The 22870-nt window shown below is 39.9% G+C and overlaps 1 long non-coding RNA gene across 3 annotated transcripts in view; it reads right to left on the reverse strand.

Moving 5' to 3' along the window:
• LOC117872590 overlaps positions 1-8259 on the reverse strand; it is a 29973-nt gene extending 21714 nt beyond the window's left edge. For all 3 annotated transcript variants that reach the window (XR_004644526.1, XR_004644524.1, XR_004644525.1), the window contains exon 1: positions 8044-8259. This is a non-coding gene — a long non-coding RNA (uncharacterized LOC117872590). The remainder of the gene's footprint in view (positions 1-8043) is intronic.
• Between the last annotated feature and the right edge of the window lie 14611 nt (positions 8260-22870).

Raw genomic sequence — 22870 nt, forward strand, 5'->3', positions numbered from 1 at the left:
TGATCTGGCCGGAGGACTGAGTCATGAACAGAAAGCAGCAGCTCCTGGAGTAAGAGAGAAATGGAGAGTGACAGAGTGCAAACACTGGAAAGGGGTGTCAGCTGGGCAGAGCTAATCCCCAAAACAGCCAGGAGGAGGCGTCATTGAGCAGTGAGTAGAGCAGTTGAACTCAGTGTAAATAACTAAGAGAATCTGTATCTTTAGATGGAAAATTGGGGGAAAAAATTGTCATAAAAATTGTAAAACTCCCTAAAATATTTTAAAGATGGTTTTGTATGCAAGAGAGGTGACATAGAAAAGTGATATTGGTGCTCATTTGGGAGGACCCACTTATGCAAACAAAACCTTTATTTCACAGCACATCGTTGTATATTTTATATTATAGGTATAATTTACATTGGGAAAAAGATAGCTGTAGATCACAAACATGCACAAACACCAAAAGCAGCAACACAATTAAAAACACAAAAGTCAAATGAGCATATTGGAATCCATATTGGAATATAAAGTTTTACACACTATGTATGGTACAGATTAGGGTGCAAGAAGGCATTAAAGGGTGGGAAAGAGAAGAGAAAAATGGAAGAGAAAGAACAGATGGCTGGGACTGACTACACATTATGGTCACTAGTTTAAATTTCTCCCGCACTCAGAATGTTCTTTATTTCTAGAAATTCTTCTTTTAGTGCAAGTCTCGAAATGTTGCCAGATCGTTATTAAGCAATATAGCAACTCCTCAATGGAAACTATGTCTCCCCTGCACTGAAACCTGTTATCTAGCATGTGCATCTCTGCACTTACCTAATATTGCCAACTCAATCTACTGAAAAAAGACCCTGATCCAAAGCCTACTGAAGTCAATGGAAAGAGTCCAAGCCACTGAAGTAAACGGGAACAAGTTCTGAATTAAAAAATCATGTCCATGGTTACATTCAAAGAACATCTGTTCTGTGGGACAGTGCACTCCAATCACTGATATAAGAATCAACCGCATATAGTGATCAAAACCACTGGGACAAAATCATTCCTAAAGTACTAAGATACTCCACTTGTAAGAATCAACTGTTTATAAGAAACAAATCATCCAGGACAGAGGTGATTCTTATAAAAGGAGTGCACCGTACCAGGAAAATTGCAAGCCCTGCTAGGGTAATACTGACTGGCAAATACACACCCAGTCCTGTATTATTGTTTACTTAGAAGAATTCATTCCTTCTAAGTCTGTCTTGACTCATTATCCCCTCACATTACATCGTATTAACGTTCCTCCGACATCCATTTCTGACAGTCCTACAGTTTGATTTATTCCTGGCACTGTGTCCTTCATTTTCTCAGCCAAATTCCCAGTTATTCCTTATCAGTTATCACCCACGCCTATAGACATTGACAAGAGCCTCAACTGCAGAGCTGCGTCAAGAATGCTTTCAGAACACCACTTTGTCCTTAGAGAATGTGTGACTGTGTTCTGAAGAATTTTAATCTCTGGTGTTGCAGCAATGATTGGCTTTAGTCTCAGTAACTTTGGGGTGGGAAGTTGGCTGTCTACACTAGCCTGGTCCTGCTTGCTTCTGTTGTTGCTACCTTTCCCCAAGTCTTCGCAGTCTGTATCTTTTATTGGTACATGCTACAGTAGGTAATTTGCCAAGAACAGGTAGCGTTTTAGAGGTTAGAACTGGAAAAGACCTATTAAAACACTGCAGCCAATTCTCCATGCAAGTGCAGGATCTAGCCCTGATTAAAGGACGTATTACACGGATTTAAAGCATCAATACATATTTTACTATTCACACCTTGTTTTTCTGTTAGATGCTGTAGGCCCTCCTTTCTTTTACAGCTGCAGTACCTCTCGCCTGCATTGTAGTAACCCTCCCTCTGCCCAAGGGAAGCTGAGGGGCTGAGTGGGCTGCGTGCACAGTGCTCCCAGCCCCTGCTGGCTCAGGGAATGATACATCTTGAACTGATTGTTAAAACTGAGTTCATTTAAAGCAACATATTTTCCAAACTGATTTTTAAATGTAGGTCCAATTAAAAAAAAAATTTTGTCAGAGGAAAGAATTCTCTGCAGGGCCCTGAACAATGGACAGCGAGAGCAGCCAAAAAACATCAACAGAAACTTCCAACCACTTCCGGAAGGCAGGATACGGTCAGATGCGCCTTTGCAAGACAACTCCTCCACAAGCAGTGCTCTCTGCCACACCCAGCAGGGGGAGCCAAGGACATTGGTATCAACCACTGTCCACCGCTGCCGCCAGATGCCTATGCTCCCCTTTCCTGTGATGTGGACCATAGGCAGCTGGGGAAGACAAAAATCAGCGGTCGCAATTGCTGTCCTCTTCCACATAAATGTTGCCAGTGACTGGGACCCTCACTATTAGCGGTGGGGCTAGCAGGGACCAGCAGAGACTGCGGCATATTTACCGACTGTCATCAGCTGGAGGACAGCTACAAATCTGCCCAGAGTATCTCTCTATCACTCGTCAGAGCTAAACTGCACTTGTACACAGGGCTGCAGGTAGTGATCAAGGTTTCTTTTGCAGTTGGACAGGTAAACAGGCAGTCAAGGCTTACTACTACTCCCTCTCCCCTTCTCGATGCTCCCCCCCCCCACTCCCTTGCACCTAATATGCCAGTGCAGGGGGGAGGAGGAGTTGACCAGCTCCAGCTGTCTCAGGCTCATTTGCCCACCTTACATGGAAAGTACTGCCTAAGCACCAAATACGATAATTAATTCAGTATTGCCAACCCCAAGCAATCAAAACCATGACTCAGGCTCCCCAAACATCATGAAGTTGGCTTAAAAAAATCATCAAATACAATGTGAGAACTTGGTAGCTCCTAGGCAACCACCAGCATCCTACCAACAGCTAAGAGCATGGCCAGACATCTCCACTGCTCCTGTTCTCTACAATGGAAGCAACGTTTTCGAAAGAAAGTTTGTTTCCCCCACGGCGCCTGACCTGGGATGGCAGGGGGAGGTGATGATGGAGTTTATTGTAAGATGTCCTTTACCTCCTGCTCTGAGGGTCTCTATTTGCACTCTCAGCCCTAGGAGCCAGGTCTGTCCTAGGACCACATACATAGCGGTCCAGAAAGTAGGTTAACACTGTTGGGAGGTGGGGATTTGGCAGGCTGAGGGTGGGACTGGTTATGGGTACATGGACTCTTTAGTCCCTGTAATGATGGATCTGGAGAGACAATACAGTTATGATCAACTGAGCTAGATCTGCTCTTAGTCCTTAGATTTAGACTAGACCAGAGTGGATCTAAGACTTTCTCAGTCAGAGTCCCTTGCTGTGGAACTCTTTCACAGACAATGTCTGCCAGTGTGCCTCTTTGGCTACCCATTTTATTTCAGCAGCCGTGTCATCGACTGTTTTTTAAGCTCCTTTCCCTGTTCTCTTAGGTTTGAAATTTAAGAACTCTGAATGAAAATGCTTTTCAACCACTGGACCACTCTTTCCTGGCCCTTTAGGATATTGTGATCACCTTTTGTTCTTGGGCATTGATATAATAACCCCTAAATGTGTTGTGCTTCACACTGTCTTCCTAGCTCACCTCATTATACTGAGATCACCCAAGACCAGTAAGAGGCAGAGCGAGACAAGCAAGTTAGTGATGGAAACCTCCGTCCAAAGCCAACTGATTGCACCACAGAGTTTGTATATTCTTTTCCCATGACTGCGGTTAAGATTTTTTCCCCCCTTCCTTCATGACTAATGTCTGAAGTGTTCTGGAGGGTGAATCCAGATTCTTTTCACTCGTTCATAGCTTCAAGCATTTATCACTGTGTGGAATTTTCCATCTACTTCATGGATAAGCTAATTTGGCTCTAGACTTCTTTGACTGCTATCATGGGACCGGTGAGGAATGCTTCCCAACAGCATAATGGCTGATTGCTGGGTTTTGTTTCCCCCAAATAGTGTTAATATGTCCAACAATGGTTAATTTACATTGTCATAGATACTTGAAGTCCTTTAAGTCTTCCTGGAAAGTCAGTGGCAGAGATAATATTGTGACAGGTAGCAGGGATAGGCCAGAAATAGAACATGTTTGGCCAGTCCCCAGAGTAGAAGCTGCCAGAGGATGAGCTCTTTGAACTTGGCAATGGGTGGAAGGAGACAAATAAGGGGGCCTCAGGCAGATAGAAGTCTGCAGCAGAGCTCTACTTTAGAGAGACAGAGCTGGTCAAAAGACAGGAAGAAACCTGCATGGCAAATTTCAAAATATTTTTTCATCTTTTTGAAACTTTTAGTGATGTTTTTGCCAAAATTGTTATAGAAAGTTTACCAATATTCTGATAGACATATTTTGTTTGCTAAAACCAGCGTTTTCTTATTGAAACCAAGTTTTCTATAGTAAAAAATGTCAGAAAGGATTTAAATTTTTGGAAAAAAAGTCACAGAAAAATGGAAACATTCTATATTGTTGACAAATTTTTTTTTACAAAAAGTTTTATTGTCACAAAAGGGGTCATTTTCTTTTAAAAAAATGTGCAAAATATTTTTACCAGATCTTGAGACAGCAAAGTAGTATCCGTTGCTGGGGCAACCAGACTTTGGAGGGTTTGTCCACCAGCACTACCTGCTTAATGTCTTGGTTATTTCCAGCTGGTCAAATCTAATGAAGTTTTGACCACACAATTTTCCACACAAAACTCATCTCTGTCTTTCCCCATAGCACTGACACTCAGCAAAGCTAGCCTGTAAAACAAAACATCTCCCCCTTTCAATAATTCATTAAACACATTATATTGTTTTAAATATATTGGTATTAATCAAAATGATATTTTCACACTGTGAAATGATGTAATTATAGACGCATTTGCATTTTTCATCCTGATCTGCCCACAGACAAAAAATCTGTAATGGTCTGGATTTTTTTTCTTTTTTCAAGAGGGTGGGGGAAAAGAGGAAAGTAAGTTTACTACAACCTTCAACCACGTTGCAACTGAGCAACTAGACCTAGGCTTCCCATGGATATCTTACTTATAGTAAAGAATGCAAAACCTCAGAATGAGCTAGTCTGGGATTTACAGTTATATTTAGAGATCATGCAGATCAGATCTTCTGTATCAAAACTCGTCTGTAACTTTGTGTGTGTATGTTAGAGTGACCAGACAGCAAGTGTGAAAAATCGGGATGGGGTGGGGGGTAATAGGAGCCTATATAAGAAAAAGACCCAAAAATCGGGACTGTCCCTATAAAATCGGGACATCTGGTCACCCTAGTATATGTATATGCACACTGGGGACCTTGATTTGGCTGCACTCAGTCCATGGTTAAGGCTTGAGAGCCAAAAGGAGAAGATGAGCCAAGTCAACAGTTTTGCATTAAGAACGGGGGAAAAGGTTGTCATGCAAGACAAACTACAATTAGCTCAGTATCATATAGCAATGAGGGTTTAGACTTAAGCTGTGTCTGTCTAATAAATGTACAAGATTAGGTGAATGTGTGTTGTTGCATAGTTAATCTCTTCACAGCAGATATTGATATCAGTTATTCAGCCACATAAGGACATCTACAGCCAAGATTCAGAACTTGATCTAAATCTCCAGTAATCTGTTTAGAAACATTATCACGCTCATTATTAGTAAGAGATACATAAACAGGAGCAAAGTTTGAAAAATACATTTTGGACGGGGTTATAGGATGTAGATTTTCCAACATTTCCTGTTAAGAAAAGCTAAATCAACCTAGGGATGATTTAGATTTGCAGAGATTACCAGATGCAAGAGCTTTGACAGCACAGTTTGTAAATTCCCAGGTAACTAGTTTTACATGAATGCTCAATGCATTGAAGTAGACAGCTTGGGCTCGATCCTGCTCAGCGCAGATGCGGAATGTTGCATATGTATATGGACAGTAAAAAAAAAAAAGAGATGAGCAGAAGAAATGCAGGAGAAATTGGTCCTGCATAGCCAAAACTGCTATGTGGCTGCCAAGATACTCCTGCCCAGTAGCAGGAATAAGGATAAAAGGGAGCAGGGGGACTGTAGCTCAAGCAGAGCTAGTATGTATCTGTCTACCCGGACTGGGAGGTTCACTCGCAGATGCAGTGTTGACATATCCACCCTGACACCGTCCACTGACATCACTTGAGTATTGGATCAGGATCTAGTTGTATAGGAGGCTTGAGATTTACTACTCGTGCTGCGGAGAACTATGCCTCCCCATACCCAACTATAGCTTCTATTTGTGCTTTCACTAGAATGCAACAGTTCAGGCCACCTGTGGGGTACAGCAGAAATACTTGCAAAATGAAGGCCTACATTTATGGCTTAAAACACAGCATGTACAGTATGGTTGGCTGAGTTATTGTTGCTATTACCATTTGCAATTGCTAACTTCTTAGGACTTTAGCTATGCAAAATTAACATTGTATTAATGCAGGTTTATAGTTCACTTATTAAAATTATTACAAAACTGGCCAATTCTCATATAATAAAAATCAGTGTCTATACAGAAAATGTATATAACAATAAAAAGAATACTTTGGATTTGCTACAGCCCTTTGCTTGCAAAGATATCAAAGCTCTCTGCAAATGTGGGTAATATCCACATTTTACAGATGGGGTAGTGAAGGACAAAGAGGCTAGTTAGGTGCCTAAATACCCTTGAGTATCTGGGCCCAAATGACTTGCTCAGGATCATAGTACAAACCAGTGTTTAGAACACAGATCTGTTCTCAATTCTAACCACTATGATACATTGCCTCCCATATAAAGTATACAGATTATAGACAGTGTTTGTATGAATATGTGTGAAATATTTAGATTATAATACCTTAAATGGGATTCTTAACATGTTCCACATGTTGCCAACCAACCTTCCCCCATCAGATTCTTTCTGTCTTTGCTTGTACTATCTGAGGAGAGGATTTTAAAAAGATAAAATCTTTTTTTACTGGAAAGACTCCCACTGCATTCAACTGGTCTTGGATCATTCAATGGGAAGATAGAAACTGTGATTTGCATAATCTACTGTCTGTCTCCTTGAATTGGTTTGAGAAACTAATTTTTAATTTAATATTTAAAAGGTTTTAACCACTGGTGCTAAGGAATTTAAAAATGGTATATATGAAAAATATATATGTTGTTACTCAGATAAGCTTTTACAAGGTGGCTTTTTTGGCATATAATCAATAATTGTTTTCAGCTTGGTTTCCTTCTGTAGGCAGGCCTTTTAATTTAAATGATTATTCATATCTGATTGGCTAATAATGTGGGTGGAATTCAGCAGCTGATGTTGATAAAAGACTTAAGGTAGCATAAATCTAGTTTTAGGGAAAGAAGAAATAACTAGAGATAGCATAGGTTAGTTGCTTAGAGTGATAGGAGTTCATGCCAAGCTATTGTAATATTTTATTTAGGAACTTAAAACAGAAACATGTCTAGAAAATACTAGTTTTCAAGTCAGGCTCTGTGCTAGAATATTAGATACTGTTCTGTAGATGAGCTAAACTGTTTTCCAGCTCTTCTTGTATACTGATGTGAAGATTGCAGAACGATTAATGCATTTGGGGAAATTTACTTAAGGAAAAATTGAGGAAAAGCCTTTTTTTTTTTTTTACAAGGTATTTTCAATTCTGTAAAGAGCATCAGCTAACCTATGCGTAGCTTTCTCTCTTCCTATCTCATTCCACTATTTTTCCATGGATGGAAAGTTTAAGGGCACTATGAAGTACATTTTGGTAAAAAATCAAAAATACTGAGAATTTGGCAGAGTTTGTGTGTGAGTGAGGGAAATAACACATCGTTCAGGATTTTAGCAAACTACACCCATATTAAAACTCCTATTATTATAGCTACATTGAGTGTCTAGCAAATATTTAAATGAAAACTAGAAGAAAACCTCCATGTCATAAATGCCTGAGGCAAGAGAGAATCAGTGGTTACTTTCCAATAAGGCAATTAAACAGAAATAAACCCCAAAGATGCCATACAAAGAGCAAGAATTAATTAGCAAAGCTGTCCTGCTTAAAGCCTTATGAGACCCTCATCAGCATACATTTCTTTTTAAGATGAATAGTGCTATACTGCCATACCTGATACTCCTTAGTCATCTGCAGCAGCAAGTGCTGATTTCTTATTCCATGTGGGGGAAATGCACTCATGACAAAAGTGCTCCAGGGAAACCTAACATCCTAAGGGACTGTGATGCAGTTTTTCAATCAAATACAGAATGAATACTTATTCTTATATTTCCATGATGAGGATTATTTAGGGAAACTGCTTTTGTGACGGAACATGCCTTCAAATTGGTGTTATCTTACCTCTTTGCTAAGGTAACTCAATGAAAGATGTAAAAGTGTGACCCCTAGTGGGTGTGAGCAATAGATGCAATTAATGTGGCAACAGGAAATAAATAGGTCAGGAAAGAAAAGCCTGTAAAAAGGAAAGAGAGGACAAACTGCAGAATAGGGGCTGTCAAACTGGCCTACAGAGAGCTGGCTAGGCATTTAGGGGTGGCTCTCATTCTGAGCTGTTAAGACAGAAAAATATTTAGTGTATGTTCAGCTATCACTTTCTCCAGAAAGAAATTGCTGTGGTTAGGGATATTATACAATTATGAATGGAAGGAGAGAAGTGCTCAGCAAAGTACTTTAAGATGTGGCCCTCACAAATCAATTAAAGTCTGTTGATGATTCTAGATTTCATTGTCAAATAACATTTGTGTGGGAATGAAAAGTCTGTCCAGTGAAGTGAAACAAGCCTACATTAGCCAATCAGGGAATGAAGGGCAAAAACAGGCAAAGTTCTCAGCTGTGCCACTAAGTCATGTTACAAATCTCTTACAATAAATATTTTACTCCTTATATTAGTATAGTGCTAGTAATTAACCACAATGCTTGACAGAATAAGGAGGAATTTTAAAATTGTCACAATACAAATAAAGATTCAGCCCTTCTAAATTCAAATTACACTTTTCAAACAGCCCATAAAACAAAATTACAAAAGTTAAAGTAGATCCATTTTAGACCATAAAGAGAAACTTCACATAATTCTTGCTTTTGCTGCCACCTAGGTAAATAGAACAACTGACCATATGACGGAACCATCTATCTATAACAAATATTCTAATTTAAACCAATGAGCCAAAAGGCTTCTGGGCTAAGACTGAAAATTATTGTTTCAGGGGAAAATGGCTGCTGATTTAAAAAAAAATTGTAACAAATCTTCAACCTGGCTATCTTGCATGGGCATCAGGGGTGTCTTTCAGTGCTAATATACCTGCTTTTCAAATAAGCTGACTGCATTGTTTTGAAAGCAGTACTCTGAAGGCCTGCCTTAGTTTATTTTACTCTAAATTTCTCAAATGTATAGATGGCCTTCAAGGGAGACCTTTGTTTTGTTTAACATCTGCTATGTCTAATTGTTTACAAATATCTTAAACTCTAAGCGTAATTTTTTTTACAGTTAAAATGCTGACCAAACCTGTTGCTCAAAACCACACACAATGCAGATATAGATGTACTTGCAAAAGCCAGGGAAACTTAAAGTTTGAGACCTATTAAGCTGTTTCTCCAAATACAACATTGTCATCAGATATAAATTCTTATGCTGAATTAATAACCAATTAGAGAGGCATTGTGCTTCAGTTGAAATGGAGCACTCTCTCACCTCTACACTAAGTAAAGCAGTAGGGGTATAAGTAGGCAGACCAAGCATTCTGCTAAAACTGATTTTGCATCATCTCTAATGACACAAGTTCTTTCCCATCCCAAATTTCCACACCATATAATATCTGAGCATAAATGTTAGCATTAAACACTGATACCCAGTGTGTGCAATTAAACTACCCCATGCACATGGGAAACTAAGAGCTGCTTGCATGGCCCTTAAGCCTTCTGTATATGTTTGTCTCATACACCCCTGTATAAAAAACAAATACCCAGATAAGAAAAGGACTCAACCTGTTCAGTACAGTGGGCAATTATCCACTTTTATGCAATTTTGGTCTATGGCTGAAGGTAACTACTTTAGTTTTCTGATAAGTGAATCATACACTCCTGCTGACCAAAAAAAAAAAAAAAAAAAAAAATGTAATCTTTAAGCACATGCTTCAGACTAAAGGAGTTTGGGACAACAAAACCGTATCTGCATACAGGAGGACTGACATTGGTCTGTTCAAAATTCTAGGGGTAGAATAATGCTCCCCTTCTAATTGTGCCACTACCTCATTTAATATAAAAATTAAAATGGGGACACGTAAACAACCCTGACTCTTACTCTTCCTGATGAAAATAAGATGTTAGCTCACCCTTCTTCCCTATTCTAACTCTAGATGCCATCTGGCCAGAAAAGGCTTTCTCTAAAGATATCCCAGCCCTTGTGGATTAAGTATTCTGTTCCTCTTTCCCCCCTCCCCCACCCCCCCAAAGACTGCCTCTATCAACAGCATCATAGGCAGATTTCAAATTTAAGGTCACATTGCTCCTCCAAAGGGGAGAGAATTGTATATGTATAGGTCCAATATGAGCACAAACGTTATCTATAGTTGAGGGGCTTTTTCTAAAGTCAGCTTGTTCCTCTGCAAAAAAGTTTCAGCTCTCAGACCAGTCTTCTAATATCCCCAGGAGGTATCTGGAAGAGATCTGAAAGGCTTACTGGATGATAATTCTCAGAGTAACTTTATTTCCTCTATAATAGAGGAACAATAATACCAGTAGATGCACTGGCAGGGAAAGTCCCTGTTGTTCTTATTGGTAAATTTGCTAAAAGAGGAGTCTTCCAATTGATATGATCCTTACATTTCTGTGGTAATAATACCTTCACGAAGAGCTTGATGATGATGACTGATTTAAATTTAAAATTTCCCTAAAGGAAAATATGGCTGTTCCAGAAGAACACAATAGGTAACGTCCATCAGGACAGACAATGCCAGAAGTTTAGTGGATTGGATATCACTAAAGAACGGGGGGTCGGAAGAACCTCTCACAAGAATATATAAGGATAAGAGCTTCAGTATTTACATTAACTTTACAATTGCCACCAATGTCTATATAAATAAATTTGTCTTGATGGTAGTAAATTCAAATTCCTTCCACAGGGTCCTTTGATCAAACTTTTTTTTTTTTAATATTGCTGCAGTCCCTATTTTTAACAGCCCTAGCCATAATCTGAAGCTGTTGTATATAACCAAAATAATCCAAATCATACAAGATTTTCTTTTGTGGGATGAAAATATCCCTTCTTCACAGTTAAAATTACTGGATAATTTGGCTATCAGTAAATACCATATGGACCTGTAATGCACCCTTCAGGCTGAGTATTTTGGTTTTTTGAAGTTAAGCTATTAAATGCAAGTTTCTCTAATTTTTAAGCTTAAGTAAAGGGATTCAAAGACTAATAATAACTTGGTATGTTCCAGACGGGCAATGTCAATACTCAAACCACTCCTGTTATTTCCTCTCACATTTGAGGTTAGAGAGCAGCCTCATATTTACCCATGACTTATTCCAACCTCTCAGCTTTGTTTTATTGAAAGTATTTCAGATTCAAGATTAAGAAATAAAAGCGTAGCTAGGCCGAGTCCCTGGTGTTTATATTTCTGGGGGAAAGGATGAGTCAGAGGTCCAATTGCAACACAGTGTATGCACATTTTGGAGCAAGTAGTGTGTTCTCTACCCAGATATCAAAGTCAGAAGGTTTTTTTCTCATGTAGAACCACAAGCATGGAGATGGAATTTTAAGGACTGCTGAGTCTTTTTTTAAGTCTGAGAGCGCTTCTTAGCTACAGAGGCTACCTCATAGAAAAGGTTAAAGGGAAACAGTCTAAAAGTGTTCAGTCAAAGAGAATTTCAGCTCTAGGTAACAAAATGAATGGTCAAATTATTTGAGTAAACTCTACCTATATCCTACTACTCAAGTGAAATCAAATGGTCCAGATTTAGGCACTACTGCTCAATCCCATGAGTTAATCATAGAATTACAGTCTTTAACCCTGAGAGAAATAGGTCTATTTATAAAGCCAATGGAGCGTTTACCAACACCATCTTTTAATCGAGGCTGTAGAAAAGGAGGTAGAATGACTGGGAGATGGGTCTGAGCAAGACATTAAAATATCGCATGAAGATTGCCTCCTGGAAAATTGGTGGTATCAAAAGCAAATCTCAGGATATGGAACATAGAAATCATTTTATCCCAATCCGATGTACTTTTCCTTCAAGAAATTTTGCTATCTAAGGGTGAGATCTGTTGTCTTCCAGGCTTTGAATCTCTTTTTATAAGGGAGTGTTAAGCATGCTAAGAGGGGTAGACATGCCCTCCGGCCTTCTGTTTCCGTTAAAACAAATATCATATCTATTAAGCTCAGATAGCCCCTATTTCCTGGCCTTCAGTTTTCTTTTCAGATACATTTGTTTTTATTAGCCATGAATATTTAACCTCCCCTGCCTGCAACCTTCTTGGTTTCTCTTTCTGCAATGAGTCTTTCTGGGGACAGCTAGAATCTCTCATTGATTCATTTATAGGAAAGTACCCATATAGCAAGCAACTTTGTTCTTTGGGGAGATTTCCATACTCTACTCAGTCCTGAGAATGGGGCAATTCCTAATCTCTCCACTGACTCTGTATAGAGAGCTTTTCCTCTTTAAATCCCTCTGGCCTAGATAATCTATGGACAAGGTGAGAAATACTTTAGACTGCAAATTATGATGGCGTCTAAACGAGACAGTGATCGTCAACCCCTTCTGGTGAATTTTTGTTCATCTATCACCTCCCTATTTGGAAATATAGGTTCAGGCAAAGAAGTACAGCCCTGAATTTGACGATGTAAATTTTTGAAGTGAATTATATGAAGTAAAATACATATAAGTTTATGGGCACATTCCATTAAAATGCATCCATCCTTTGCTCTAGATGCTCTTTGATTTATTTAAAAAATATTTATCTAAATAGATTAATCCAAGCACTTCCCTTTTGCCCAATCTTTAGTAAATAACACACCAGCAGCTAAAACAACTTATTTTTATGATCTCCCCAGTGTCTCTCAGTTCAGGAAAATGTGTTCCGTAGCATGGCCTGAGGGTTGATTAAAACAGGACTATTTCATATCAATGGAGCTTGGAATTTCTGAAGCTTAGGGGTAGTAACAAAGAATACTCTCCAGCTGTCTCTTCACGTGGGTGTGGTCAGCTCTGCTGACCGTGACTGTGGCAGCATCCCACAGGAAGAGGTGGGGTTTCAGAAATAGGTCCTAAGTCATTTAGGTCTTGTAGGTCAAACCCAATACCTTCAAATTCTGCGCAGTAGTAAGTAAAAGCAGTGGAGATCCAAAACCAGTGGTGTCAGGTACCATGCAACAATATACCTGTAACAAAGAAGTTACCAAATTCTACAGTCTATAACTTGAAACTTAAGATGTAGCCTTATGTAGAAAAAGTATTGTAGTCTAATCTGGAGATAAGAAATGTATAAGGTACAAAGATACCCTCATGGCTCATGCCAACAAACCGCGATCCAATCAGATGGTGACTGTAGACTTGAATATAATTAAAGGTTGACTTCAAATCTTTAGTCATAGCTTTAAAAGGCAGTCACTCCTTGGAGGGTATAAACACCTACTGAGTTGCATGGAAAGATGGTTGGCTAAATATATAATTGTATCGCAGACATCTTGGAGTATAGTACTAGACTTTTCCTCATAGTCGAGGCTGGTGATATTTGATAGTGGGTAGGGAAAAATGACAGGAGTGTTAGGAGTCTGTTTCCGGCACTAGGTAAAGATCCTACTGTGACAGACTGAAAACAGGGCAGACAAACCATACCCCCAACAAGTCTCTGCTGACTCATAGGTGTTAGTGGTATCAGACTTAACTAGGAACAAGGAACAATTGCAGACATGTGATGAATCATTCTTCCAATTTTATTCTGGGTCTTGATTCGTGACCAGAGCTTCGAAGTGCTACTGCAAAGCAAATTAATAATATACAGTACTGATTGTTAAATGTTAGGTTTTTCACACAAATGTGCATAAAACTAAATTTTAGAATTACTTGGAGACACTAGCTATAGCTCTCTTAAAAACTGGAGTTTAGATCAAGGAAGGAGCAAGTGACTAGGTCAGGAGACATGAGTTGTGTTCCCAATTCTGCCATTGACAGAGTTTAAGCAAATAATCTCTGCTTTGGTTTCCTATCTCTAAAATAAAGATTCTTTTGTGCAGTGCTATGAGTTGCTCTCTGGATGAAGAATTGCACTAGTGCAAAATATGACTTCAGATAGAACTGTGCCAAATGTACTTTGCAGACTAACACTTATCATTCTGGAACATCCATTCTTTGTAGTGTTCTGTGGAGGCCTGGCACACACTCTTCATACTTCAAAATTTAAGACTTGATGGAATCAATTTGCCCTGTAACAATCTTTTGGAGACTAAATGATGTGGCAGTCACTTAATATTTCCAAGACTTTGGAAGTTACAAATGCTGATAGTAAAGTTTAGAACGCATCCTAATCTATAGCAGTGTGCTATAGACTTTGAGGTTGTTCATCCCCCTTGTGCCAGTACCTGACCATCTTACATCAATGAATTAACCTGGAGACTGCTCCAGTTCAAAAGAGCAAACTTTGGTGCTAACTAACATTTGGACTTGAATTGAGGGTTTCACTTATTTATTTTACAGCTCAGTAAACTGAGGTGGTGTGTTTTGTCTTGGAGATGGTTCATGTGAAGAAGACACTGTGACCTAAAGAAATGGCCAGGATAGGGAGGGGGGGAATGAAATGGTTTTATGCGGTGGCTCCAGATTATCTGCTTTCATAGCTTTAGAAGAAAACCACTGTGCAGGGTCACAGATGAAGACACTTCTCCTTAATTAAGTAGCCAAAACTTTACCCACCAGACCAAGTTTCTGATCTCTCTACTGCAGTAATTGATCGGAGGTTTGTGTAATATATTAAACCAAAGAGAATGCTTTTTAAAAACAATTAACAAACTAGCCTAAGACCACACCACCACTGCAATGGAAACTGTTCTCTGCTCAGTGCTCCCAAGGAAGGTGGAAAGAACAAGGAACCATGTCCATAAGGTGTAGTGGGAGATGCCTAGCTCTGTGTGAGGGGGTGTTAAAGTTAAGTCTTCAAACACCCATGTAAAAAATAAATTTACACATCTTACCATGTTAATCATTATTAAACAATGTGAAATTACAATAATATCTAAAAACTGCCTGGTTGATACAAGAACTCTTACCCAGATTAACAGGAGACTATCTTCCTATCTTAATTTGAGATGCAAGAAGGGTTTTATAGCATAATATGCTTTGGCATGTTAAATAGCAGTTACTTGCTGTGGATAAAGGACTACTCCGTCTCTCCTAGAGGCCTTTTAAGTATGGATAAATAGAAGGAAATTAACATCTAGATGGCTGGTACCAGACTCTTCTTGGGGAGAACACAGGTTCCTTTTCTAACTTTTTTTTTTTTTTCCAGTGGACACTCCCTTGCCTTGTGTTCCACCTGGCTGCAATAAGAACATTCCAAAGATTTAAAATTTGTTATACTCCTATTATATCCAGACTTTTTTATGCTAGCTGCTGCTCAGTTATATGTTTACTTGAATCCTTTTGATGTTATTACACCTTCAAAGCTATTCAACCCAGGGATGGTTCCATGCTGGCTCACCAGGTAGTGGGGACAGTAAAAAAACCCTCAATCATCTAACCCCACAGAACGCTAATTAGATGGAAAGGTGTCCTGTTGCTTTTGTGCAGGTGCCTTTTCCTTGCTACTTTGCAGCCAGTCTGCACTATCATTTAGTGAGAACAGATAGAATAGACCAGACAGTGGCCTGCTAACTGCCCACTGCTGCCATCTGGTCAGATGCATTCTGCAACTGCTTTCCATCTGGGATTGCACTCCCTGCTTCCCCCTGTCCCCAACTCTCCCCAGTGAAGCTGTTATCTAACTCCGGGCAGACCTGAGGCTTTGGATTCTCTGAAGTGTTGTGCATTCACTATATAAAAGTGGCTTGCAAATTAGACTCCTCTATATTTCAGTGCTACTGGAGCTGGTAGTGAACTTCTAGTCCAGGTGACTCCAGAGTACTGGAATGCAGAAAAGTAAATGGATGGGGTCATGGCTACAGTAAGCAGAGCACTGTGGGACACCAGTGGGAGGACCACTTTCACTGGTATTTTAAATTGGAAGTCAGATACCTCTACCCTGCCAGTAAGCAGAGTTAAGTACCACTCATACCGAGTTGCTTTAATTATGAAGCCAACTGATTTCTATCAGAGGAAGGCCAGAGAGTCATTCGTGGGAGAACACCGAGGTAGAAAGCAAGTCATACAGCCACACACAGTTCATGCTGAAAAGAGGAGAGCTTTTATACTGGTGCAACTTCAGTGTGGAGCCAGGCCTAAAGGTGATAGGAGTGGTGACAAGTGTACCGCAATGTACCGTAACATTAAAATGCATGAGCTAAAATTAAATAGCAGATGTGTGCTGCATGCCAGTGGCAGCTGTGGTATGATCAACAGGTCAAATGAAATTTAAGACGTTCTAATATATTTAAAAATCAAGAGCAGTTTAAAATAACCAGTGAGGTAAGTAAGACGAAGGATAAAATCTGCCAGTCAGAACTGGTTTTTATCTAATATAGATAGTATTGGTATGGAAAACTTTTTTTTTACGGTGTTCTCTTGAAATGTCTTGCCACAATGAATGCCTAATTAGGCAAGGAGGGTGCTGTTCCTAGTGCTCCACTTTCCACAAGTGGGGGAAAAAAACATAAAAAAGACTGACTATTGGAAACACTTTTAAAGTCAACAAACACTGCTGAATGTTTGACCGAGCCTTCATGGCTTTGGGTATTACCTTCCCAACCAGCTGATTCTTCCTCATCCACTTGAGGGCACCGTTTTTCCTGTCCCCAAGGCATATCCTATTTATGAATTGGTTTTGCACTGCTAAAAATGTGTAGCTTTCTTAAACTAACCTTTTCTTGCCACAGAGGACCTACTCAGAAAGTCTGTCTCAGACCATGCTACCCGCTACAGCTTGGGCTCTGGGCCCCACATTAATTTGTTGCTGCTCCTAACTGACCTCCCCTGCATCCCATTGCACCCTAGCCAGGCACTGATTCATTGAAATGAGTAGGGAAAGCCACAAGGGTTGTGCTGGATCTTGCAATTGCTAAGTATTTAAGCAATGTCTGAGTCAGTGAAGCAAGTGCTGTAGTCATGATGGTCCCAGAATGGGGGAGAGATAAGGTAGGTGAGGTAATATCTTTATTGGACAAACTTCTGTGGGTGAAACAGACAAGTTTTCAAGTTTACACAGAATTTTTTGATATTGCCTCTCCCACCTTTTTTTTCAATGAAGCAATCCATTCCAGGTGAATGCTTTATCTTCCAGGACAATCAGTCACTTCAGTGTGTCTCAGAAATTCATCTAGGTTGGCTCTTAAAATTTCTGGGAAAGACAGGTTCCCTCCCACTGCCTTGGAAGTAGAACTCACTCTCACAGATGGACAATCCAAACCATGTTTGCCCCTGGTTTTGTGAATTTTTAAAAATATCCTATACAGGATTCATACTTCATATGCTAGTATGTCCCCGATATTCTAGCTTCTGGTTTAGGGTCCAGCATCATTCAGATTATCCTAAATTGTCATGGTCCCAACAAATAGTTTAAATCTCTTGGAGCAATAGGGAGAGCTGCAGGATCTGTACTGGGACTACAAACAGTGGATACTGGAAAAAGTGCAGTATGGTCTCTCACTGGGCATGGAACCGTATTAGTGGTATGTAGTTCACAGTGCAGTACCTAAAGGTAGGAGAATCTCTGCATGTTTCTCTTAGAGCACATAAGAGACCCTAAGTATGGCCCAAGAGGTCTACCATAACCTAACCATTCAGATGAGATTTCATAGGCTGAATCCAGAACCTTTCCTTGGTGTTGAGTGTGAAGAGGAAATTGCTGGCAGGAACACTCCCTGGTTAGTAGGAATCCCCATCATTCTCATTTATTCAGTAGCTGATAATGTCAGAGACTGGAAGTTTTGTGTAATGTCCAAGGTGATACATTTTTCCAGGGTCTTGCCTGCAAATAGTGTAGTGAAAAATATGGAAGTTGGTTCACTCCCCTGACAAACCGTGATGAGATCAGACTAACATGATTGACTGACCTGAGTTTATCAGTGGGAGTCATCAACAAGTAGTCTAATTCATGGCTAACTGGTTAGCACTTGCCATATGCAGAATTGCCACCTATTAGCAAATGACAAACACTGCTAAATGGGAACTTTGAGATGCAAGTTGGTAGGTAGCCCAACATTAACAATAAAGATAAAGCAGAGAGAGGCATGATTTTTGTAACCGCTTGCAGTAGTTTCAAGGCAGATACCAGATCTTAGAAAGCTTAATTTAGCCATGCTGCAGAATTGCGAAGAATGGGTTTCGCTGTGCCCTCTGGGTACCTGTTAAACAAAATATGCCTTCAGAGCCTCCCACCAAGACTTTGGCAGAGTTGCTTGTGGACAGCCATCTATTAGAAAATGATTGACTTCACTTTGACTCAACATCAGTGAAGCTTTGGAATTAGTCTGCATATGCTCAGCACTGGCTTCAAAGTATTAGGAAATGGAACATCGAATGCAAGTGTGTAATACTCAATTTTACAACTAATTACCCAAATGACAGATGTATACAATATAGAAAACCATCACCAGTGAATAATTTAAGATGGGAAAAGCAACTTTCCCTTTCATTATTACTGTTGTATGCTGCCAAGTACTGAAAGGAATATTTGAGTGACTCCAGATAACTCATCAAACGATTTCTTTGCACTTGAATGCTGCAGATGTAATCAAAAAACGTTTTAGATTGTTGCATAGATTAACAAATTAAACATGAGCACTGCTCTGCTAAGTTTCTAAAAGTCTGGTTGTGGACCTCAGTTTCATTGTTCTAATCTGGTGGATGGCACTTAAAGAATAAATGAATATCAATTGATCCTTTTTGTTATATCTTGTGCATTCAGATTCTTGAACTCAAATTCCTGAAGCTTGATATGCAGCACACTTAGTGGCCATTGTCTAAATAAAGAATTGACTAGTCAGCTACAATGCATTTCATTTGTAAAATGGTACATATATAACTGCTCAAGTGTTGTGGCCAGGCAGTCAGTCTCTCTCTCTCGCTCCCTCCCTCCTATTATGACAAGCTCAAGTTAGTATCTTTAACTAGAATAAGATCTTTGCCTATCAAAGGTTATTTCACACATTTTTGTCAATAATGCTACAGGAAACATACATGTTCAAGGCTGCACCATTTATCTCCACAAATAAATATATATGTGTACACACACATACACACACATTAAAACAGCGTTCAGAACTAGTGTCCCCTAAACCTGTAAAACACCATTGCATTTCTTCTGTATTTATAGAAAAGCCTCTGGAACATGCAATTTGGGAACTTTCATTGTAAGCTCCCTTGTCACCTGGAAGTAGAAATTTTTTATTTTGGCTCTTAACTTCTGACCCTACAAGACTGTTTATTCCTCATAACACTTGCATCAATTCAAGGGGTATTTACTTGCTGCAAAGTTCCCCTTTTTGGAGAGGAATAGCCTTTTTTTTCCATTCTGCCTCAGACTTCTTTACCTGAATCTCAGGTCCTGTAGTTCTGTTTTCAAACTTAAAGGCTATTTATGTTACATGCGTTCCAGCTCCAAATGTGCTTTGTATGTTTCCTGTTGATTAGAATAGCATTAGAGTACAGTGTGTCTGCAGCAGCTGTCCTCTTTGGCAGGATGTGGTTGCAGAGACCAAAGGCCACCCTTCATCTCGGAAAGTGCGGCTATGAAGTACCGTGCTCAGATTTATAGATTACAGTGACCAGGCGGTTGCTGGCTACACCATATTCTGGGAGTTAAATGTTTTAAACAAGTTTAATTGTTTTATAATTCAAGTGCTCTTGCTTCAATGCAAAAAAAAATATGTTGGTGCTTACTTCATTGCTGACTTCTTACATTCACATAGCTAGAATTGTACCTGTGTATTGGTGACAGGCTACTGTGCAAAAACAGCTTCCTGCTTCAAGGAAGACACGGACCGTTGGATTGCTTCAGTTTGATGATTATGGATATTATGTAATTAGTGCTTCTGAAAGTCCAATTTGGCCAGAGAGGCGCTATGCACAAGTCATCCTAGAAAAGCCATTTAATCAAGGTATTCCACTCAGAAGGAGAATAGCAAATTAGTATAGGTTCCTTGAAAAGAGATTGTGCCCCTTTCCAATTAAAATTCTGTAGTGTACAAGATATTACAGGAATGGTTTTGTCACCTATTTTGTCATTTTTCCCCTCTGCCCTCCCAAAGACATTTTGTCACAAGTCTTGTGATATTTGGTGTGGGTTTTTTTTCTTAAAACATCAAGCTTCTGGAAGCATGTGATGAGGTAAGAATCTCAGCCTTCATTAGTAAGTTTTTAGTCCTCATGGTTATGGAGAAAAGCCTCAAAATGTGACCTAAGTGCCCCCTAAATGTTCAAAAACAAACAAACAAAAAACCCCAAAAGGTAAATAACCCAAATTTTATTTGGCTTAAAAATCATGAGATTGACATTAGATTAGATTTTTGAATACTAGAGGCTGTACTGTTTACAAATACTGTAAACAACTTTTTAGAGAAGGTGGCCTTTTAGTAAAGATGGAGCAAAACTGTACCACTTCTTATGACGGGATTCAGCCCCCAGGCTCCTCACCCTGGGGCCACTTCTACCATGCCTGTTCCTAGTCAGGCTTTCTCAACTAGTCCTCTGCCAAAACCTGCCTTGGTTCCTTCCCGATTTCCACTTAACCAGAACAAACACCTTCCATGGTGCTCCAGTCCCAACTTCTTCAGAGAGTCCCCAGTCTACCACAGGGCTCTCCTGGCTAAGCTACTATTCCAGTCATCTCTCAAGCCCTCACTTTCTCCAATATGGAGAGACTCAACACTTCTTCCTACTCTAGATCAAACCCCAGTAGTCACATGCTTGTCACTCCATTAAGTGCGCAAGGGGCTGACAGCCATGTAATGGGTCATCTGTAAAAGCTCAGCTCTTTGTCCAATGGATACATAATCTAAAATTACTCTACTGAAATGCAATACAATACTATATAGTCTTTGATACCCTTGCAGCTCTGTCTTCGCAGTGTGTTTAGTTTGGTTGATTTCCAGGATGTATATAGATTGCAGCTGCAAAATAAATTCTGTAAGTATTGAACATTGCATCGTTTCCTGGAATTATATTTTGAGATATATGCTGATTCTTCTATTTCAATCTTTCCCCTGCTTTCAGTAGTCCGTTTTGGCCAACAGCAAGCAATTTGAAGGGTCTGTTTGTAGAAGTGCTTTTTCTATGTGGTCTCTGGCAATAGAGGTGGTCTCTACAACCAAGTTAGTTGTATTAAGTGAGGGAAAAATACTTAAGACACCTCGCTGCCAAATTAGAAGGGTAGTCTCTTGCACAAATTTGTTTGTAGTTTTGTGTAGCACATGTATAGATTCTAGATATATGAATGGAGATGAAATATAGCATAACTACAAATGTAACCAGTTTCTCAACTTCAGGATACCATGTACAAATCCACTATTACCTACTCAGGATCGAGTACAGTAAATATAAATTTCACTATGTCCTGAAAGTCCGCTCCAATGGCAGTTTGGATCCTGGTTGCCTATGAAACACCCTCTGTCCCCAAATTTCACCACAACAGTAGAGTCAGGTGGGGCATTCTTGCTTAGTCTCTAAATTTAACTTTTATGGACCAGTGTGTTCTCAGCGAAAGGGCCTTCAATTCTGGAATACACTCAACACCATACAAATTAATGGCTAAAGAGTAATACCTTTTGAATTGCAGCTGACAGTGAACTCTTGGCTGGTTCCAGACTTCTCTGGAAGGGGATTAGATGCATTTCAGTCCCAGTCTCTCCTTCTCATGATCTGGGATGTTTTGCCTGATGTCTTCCATGAGCAGCGTTTGTCCTGACCCCTTTAATGCCCTACGTACTCAAAGCTGGGTATGGCTCCATCCCATTCAGGTTCTACTGAATACCCACCCCATTGCCTCAAACCTTCTCTAAACAGGGTCCCTAGAACGGGGGTGCTCCAATGGCTGTCTACTTGTGGTACTGCCCCTTTAAGTATTGTATGGTGGTAAGGTGGGCCCTTTAGCTGCTGCAATGTGGCTGCCTCTCTAGTCTGCTCTCCCTGCTCCTTAATTTGCCCCATGCTCTGGATACCCTGGCAGGTGCTTGCAATAGCAGCAGTTCCCCTGTGCCCATTCCCAGCTTCCTCACAGTACAATACAGGCAGCTTCTCTACCCCCCCCCCACATGGGTTTTTCACCTGGCTCCCACCTGCTCTTGTTCCTCACATGATCCATTCTTCCTGACCCTTCAAACTCACCCAGGCCAGTGGGACAATGGAATGAAGAGACTTGCCTCACTCTGACTTAGCTCCCACAGAGGGCAGGAGAAGTGTTCCCTGCCGTGAACTTGTGATGAGCTTATTCGTTGAGGTTTTCCATGCTAAATTTTAGCTCTAGGGAGAGGATCAGAAGTCTTATCAGCTCACTTTCATACAAAAGTTTTTTTAAATGGCTGGTTTTCATCTTGGTCTTTTTAAATACACACTACAGTGACCATAAGTGAATAATTTTTGTGTTGGTTTCTTCTGAAACTTTTCACAGAAAAGAAGCTGGACAAACTTTCCTCAGGGAGATTGCAAATTCACCCCTTCACACACACGTTCTTCATTTAAGTGCTATAAAATCCCTACCGTTCAATACCTCTGATAGCTTTGCTGCAGAGGAGACCATAAAATCACACAGTCTAACATCATGAAAATTGATCAGAATGAGCTATGGGAGTTCAAT

This window comes from Trachemys scripta, chromosome 2, assembly GCF_013100865.1.
Source record: "Trachemys scripta elegans isolate TJP31775 chromosome 2, CAS_Tse_1.0, whole genome shotgun sequence".
Lineage (NCBI taxonomy): Eukaryota > Metazoa > Chordata > Testudines > Emydidae > Trachemys > Trachemys scripta.